Source organism: Gracilinanus agilis, chromosome 2, assembly GCF_016433145.1.
Source record: "Gracilinanus agilis isolate LMUSP501 chromosome 2, AgileGrace, whole genome shotgun sequence".
Classification (NCBI taxonomy): Eukaryota; Metazoa; Chordata; class Mammalia; order Didelphimorphia; family Didelphidae; genus Gracilinanus; species Gracilinanus agilis.
This window is the reverse complement of record NC_058131.1, coordinates 95,853,445-95,859,629: the sequence shown is the minus strand read 5'-3', so window position 1 is coordinate 95,859,629 and position 6,185 is coordinate 95,853,445. Positions and strand designations below refer to the sequence as shown.

The window sequence follows — 6,185 nt, the reverse complement described above, 5'->3', positions numbered from 1 at the left end:
TTAGAATTAATACTAAGTATTATCAAGGTAGAAGAGTGATAAGAGCTAGGCAATGAGGTCAGGTGAATTGACCAGAGTCATGGAGCTAAGAAGTGTGTGAGACCAGATTTGAACCCAGGAACCCCATCCTATCTCTAGGCCTGGCTCTCAGTCCATTAAGCTATCTAGCTATCCCCCAATTTTTTTTGTTTAATTACATCAATGGTTTCTTTCTAGTAACTTGAGCACTGGATTTTCCAGATCCCTTTCTGGCTCAAGCATTCTTCCAATGGCTCAATCATTCTTTCAACAACTGAATGAGGTCTTGCCAACAAATTTGACCATAGATAAAAAATGTCTGGAAACCTTTGTGAATTTTCATGTCATCTTTATGAAGGGGCCGTGTTAATCTTCTCTGTATAATTCCAACTTTAGGATATGTGCTTCCTAAGTGATTATTCTCATTTTCTCCTAAACCCTTTGTAGTCTGGCTTCTGATCCCATCACTCACCAGAAACTTCTCTTTCCAATTACCAATAATCTCTTAATTGCCAAATCTATTGGAATTTTCTCACTCTTTATCTTTCTTTACCTTTCCACAGCCTTTGATACTCTCAATAACCCTCTTTTCTTGGATGATCTCTTCTCTTAAGTTTTGATGACTCCTCTCTCCTGGCTCTCATCCTCCCTGTCTGACCTCTCCTCAATCTCTACTGGATCTTCCTCCACTGGAGACATGCTTAGTAACTGGATATCCCCCAAGGCGATCCTGAGCACCCAGGTTATCTCATCAGCTCCTATGTATTCAATAATCTTTTACATGCAAATAATTCTCAGGTCTTTTTATCCAGTCCTCACCTTTCCCTTGACCTCATCTTGCATTGTCCACTGTCTACTGGACATTTCAAACTTAATTCCCATAGACATTTCAAATTAAACATGTCCAAAACATAGGGTTTAAAAAAAATTTTTTTTTGTTCAAACTCTTTCTTCTTCCCAATTTCTCGGTTACTGTTAAGGGAACCACCATCCTTCTGGCCACCTAGGTTCTCTAAGTAGGGGTTATCTTTGACTCCTCACTTGCTCTCATCCCACCCCACACATCTAATCTGTTGATAAGTCCTGTGACAGACCCTCATCATCTCATGACTAGACTATATTGTAATAGCTTGCTGATTGGTTTTCTGCCATGAGTCTCTCCTAACTCTACTCCATCCTCCACTCAGCTACAAAGTGCTTTCCTTAACATGCAGATATGTCCATGTCTCTCCCTTACTCAACAAACTTCACTGGTTCCCTATTACCTCCAGGATCAAATATAAAATGCTCTGTTTGGCTTTTAAAGCCCTTTATAACATGCCTTTTTTCTTCCTTTCCAGTCTTCTTATATGTTACTCCCCTCCACATGCTATGCCATCACAAATTACATAGAAATGAATAAAGTAAGATCCAACAACATTGTTCTTCCTTTTGGACCTTGCACACAGCATTCCTTCTGAATCTGGGCATGTTCACTAACTGCACTCATGCTTGGAATACACTCCTTCGCCTCTGCCTCCTGGCTTTCCTAACTTCCTTCAAGACTTAGTTCAAATCCCACCTCTGCAAGAAGCCACTTTTATTTCCCTTCCTTCCTCCTCTCCTCAGGTGCTCAAGCTTTCCCTCTGAGATCACCTCCTATTTAAACCGTACATCTCTTCTATTACACAGCTGCTGGTATATTATTTCCCTCTTTAGAATGTGAGCATCTTAAGGACAGGGACTGTTTTTGCTTTTCTTTGTAGCCCAGGACTTAACACAATGCCTAACATTTAGGAAGGGTTTAACAAATGTTTGTTGGCTGACTGATTCCCCATTTTAGCCCAATTTCTTGCACTCTCCAAATGACTCCTGATCCATGTTGTAAGATAAAATGGGTCAAGCTTAGCTGTCTTCTCCATAGGCATGAGTAGATATACTGCATACTCTTCCCTGGGTTGCCAGTCAGCTGTAACCAAAGACCACCAGACCTCTCAAAATCACAGGGTCACTTCAAAGTTTGGACCCACCCATTTTGGGATAGATTCTCATTTCTAAGATCAGGAAAGAATAACATAAAAGATGTAGCTTAAACCCAGTCTAGGGCTTGTCTAGACATCACTTATATTTTATCTGCCATGTGCTCATAGCCACCTGGTGGCCCATATGGAGGGAACAGCAAGCTCTCCCCGTTGGATAGTGCTTCAAAATAGTCTTGAAGTAATTTGCAGCTGGAAGAGAAGAGAGTCTACTGAGGGTGGAGTAGCTTCCTTTTAAATATTCACTGAATCATCAATTCTTCTACTCCATGACAAAAAAGAAGACTGTCTCATCATCTCGGAAGTGTCAAGCCCCCTCAGTACTGAGTCATAGACATGTGGTCAGCTAGAAACAGGAAGGACATGCCTAGAGATAGCCTTGATTACAAAAATAAAAGGAAAAAAAAATTAAATTGATTTGGTTTGGCTTAAAAAAAAAGTGATCCACTCACAAGGAACCAATCAATGTCTATAGAGCATCTGCTATTTGAGAAGCTCAGGAAACTCTGGGGATTTGAAAGGAAACCTATGGGACAATGATATCAAAGTTAAATAGAAACAGAGCCACTAAATTGTACATCAGGATCTTTGAGGTCACATATTGAGTTAGAAAATCACACATTGACCTCCACTATGTTTTATTGTCTTCTTATTTCTTTTGTTAACTATTTTCCAATGGCTCAGCCGTGTGTTTGGCACCAGTGGTATAGAACAGGTCTGAGGCTGTCTTGGATTTGCCACTTGTTTGATGATAGGAAAGTCATTTCCCCTTTCTTTGGCGTCAGCTTATCTATAAAAGGAGAGTTGGGTTAGATGATTTTTAAGGTTTGTAATTCACTGAGCCTGTGGAAACAGTTTATGACAGTGTTATAAATGTCTTCTCCCATGTGATTCTTTGATGTTTTCTAAGCTCCATTTTTGTCCCTTGGGGTCCATCTTGTTATTTTAACTGTGACAGTTATTATTTTCTATAGACACTTATTAGCTAGTTTGATGACCTCTCCCTCTCCCACCATGCCTTGGCCTCCCCTAACTGTATACTTGGATAGTTAATTACCCGTGGCACAAAGCCACCTTTGTCCGGGTGGCCCAAAGTTGGAACTTGGGGCAGCCTTCTCCTTATCTTGAATCTGGAGATAAAGCCAAACAGATGTTCAAGGGGGAAAGCCTCATCTTTATTTCAAGGTTAGGGAGGAATCCTTCTTCCTCACTTCCTAACAAAGGGGGAATGCCCCATCGCCAGCCAGATGGTGAGAGGAAATGCCCTAGAGGGATCCTATAAAAACTCCACACGAATCCCCAGCTACTGGAGCAATCCGTGACAGTTCCTGGACTGCGTGACCATCCCCCCCTCTGTGCTGATGTCCAGAGACTTCTTTCTCAGTCCCTCAGGGATCTCTGAATTTCTTGCACAGGACTCCCTCAGGCTCTGCCCCCCTCCTTTCCCTTGTCCCCATTTAGGTCTAGATGGGCTGTGCCACTTGCATCCTGCAGCAGCCTACCCACAGACTGTTGGTATTTTTAAATATCAGTGCATCACTGCTAAAGCCTCCAGCGATTGCCATGACTCCCAGAGTCATCCCTTCCTGACAGAATCCAACAGAACCAGCTGAAATGGATGAAAGGTCAAGCTCAGAGCCATGAATATCTTCCTTTAATTCGTGAGCTGCTGACCAAAGCTGGGACTAAGATTTGGGGATGGAGAAGAAAAGGCAGCAGCGCCGCTCCTCACCTTGCTCCTGAATTGTGTCCTCCAGGGTCAGGGAGTCCTGGGACCACTGCCTCTCCCCCCCACCCTGAGGTCAGAAGAGAAGAGACTCAGATAGGCAGACACCTCACATCCCGATGAGCACGGCACCAAGATCCAGGATTTAGCTTGGCTTGGGGATCCCCTGGTTCAAACAACAGGTCTCCCCTTTTCTGCTAGGTCAGAATAAATTGTTGACCAGAATTGGGACTTGGAGCCTTGGTAACCACCCCAACTTCTGATGAGCATAAAGCTGTGACTCAGAACTCTGAAATGTGAAAATTAAAATTCTCTGGAGATGCATATTAATTTATAAATATTTATTAAGTAGGGAGAGCAGATTGGAGAGAGAAAAGGCTCCTCATCATCACATAGCCCGTGGACATGTCCCTGTTCACTCCTGCTGCTTCCTCCATCCATAACGGATACCCCTGGTGGCATCCCTTTTTGCCGGCCTCCCTGGTTGGATGGACTTGACCTCAGTCCGAGATAGAGGTCAGTCTTTGGACACCAGGAGCCGTGGGGAACCAGAGTCAAGCATCTTCCCAGAGGCCTGGGAGCCACAAGGCGTCCTCCTTATACAGATCAGCCTCCAGCCTTGTTCTTAAGTCAGTCAAAGGGCAAGGGTGAGATTGAAGTGGATTTTCAACACTTTCCTTTGAAAAAAAAAAAAAGAGAAGAGGGTTAAATTTCACATAACTCAAGGGTGGAGCAGTTCAAGGCGATGCCTCAGTCACAGAAAATCCATTCTTCCTGTCATTTCCTGGGTGCTGATCCAGGCATCTGCACAGGCCTCTGGAAGTCATCCTTTTACAGGCAGGATTTCCTGTCTCACCAGAGAAAGCAAAGGCCAGGGCCTGGACCACAGGCTTCAGCAGCAGGAAACCCCTTTTCCCTCGTGGTGAAGACTAACGCAGTGCCCTTTAGGCTGAGGACAAGGCTCACAACCACTTCGAAGACCCAGAGTTTTTGTTCTCAAAAACTGTGGAGAGAATTTACTGGCACATCTGAAATGACGAAAAACCATTAACTGGGCTAACCTTTGTGAAACTGAAATAAGTGCAAAAGGAGTTTAGAAATTAGAGAAATGGCCTATGGGAGTCAGGGGAGGCTTCTTGGAGGAGGTACATCCCGGGTCCTCTGAACTCTAGACCTGGAATTCTATCCACAAGCCACCTAGCTGCCCCCAAAGTATTTGTTTTTAACATGGCAGACATTTACAGATAACCCTTACTTCATAAAAGGTCTCTGGTAACAAAGTAAAACAGTTAAATAAAGCTAATGATATAATTGCCTTCTCTGAGAGGACACCTGACATTTCAGGGTTACAGATAACCCTCTCCTCTCTATTTTATTTTCATTTCTTTTTCATTCATTCATTCACTCACTCATTCATTCATTCATTCATTCATTCATTCGTTTGTTTATTTTATTTATCCATTCATCCATTTATTTATTCATTCATTTATTTTTATTTTATTTTATTCATTTTTTATTATCATTCAAAACATATTTCCCTATTGATCATTATTGAAAGCACAAACTCATACATAACCCAAACTCTCAAATGAAACCAAAGATACACTGATATGAAAGACGTCCCTAACAGTTCTTTCTCTAGACCTCTCTACTTTAAAAAAAAAATTAACAGAATTTCTTTTCTCCCTCCCCCTCCACACCCCACTATTAAGGGCAAATTTAGGTATTTGGATTTTATAAGTGAGTGACGCCATGGAGAACAAACAAAACAAAGCAAAATTCTTGGAATAAATATGCAGTTAAACAAAACAGATCCCTCAGTGGCTTTATACAAAAATGATGTCTCCTTCCGCACCTTAAACACTTAAATCTCTTTGTAACAAATCCTGTTTTTCAACACTGGTCCTCTAGAACTGTGAATTGTCATGGTATTGAACATCGTTCCAAAAGTTTTCAAAATTGTTTGTTTTCACTGTGTTATTGTTATTGTATAAATTGTTCTGTTCTCCTGGTTCTGCTCATTTCATTCTTCATCAAAGTCCTCAAAATGGTTGTTCTAGCATAAATTGTTCTTCTGGTACTACTCCCCTTGCACGAATTTGTCTAAGTTTTCCCATGTCTATTTGAAATCATCCATTCCTCTTCTAAAAGCACAATTATACCCCCTTACATTCATATGGCATCTCCCCTGGATATCTCTATCCTGTTCAAACAGGGTTCAAAAAGCAAACAGATGGATGAAAAAATAAAGAATCCAGTCATTTTCAGTCATGCCCAACTCTTCGTGACTCTGTTTGGGGTTTTTCTTGGCAAAGATACTGTGGAGTAGTCTGCTTTTTCCTTCTCTAACTCATTTTACAGATGAGAAACTGAGGCAAAGGGGGTTAAATGACTTGTCCAGGGTCACACAGTTAGCATGTGTC

General features: G+C 41.8%; 1 non-coding gene across 1 annotated transcript; it reads right to left on the bottom strand.

The window, feature by feature from the left end:
* Positions 1-331: 331 nt before the first annotated feature.
* On the bottom strand, positions 332-434 carry LOC123238394. Its single transcript, XR_006505584.1, has one exon. It is a non-coding gene; the product is annotated as a U6 spliceosomal RNA (small nuclear RNA).
* Positions 435-6,185: the final 5,751 nt, after the last annotated feature.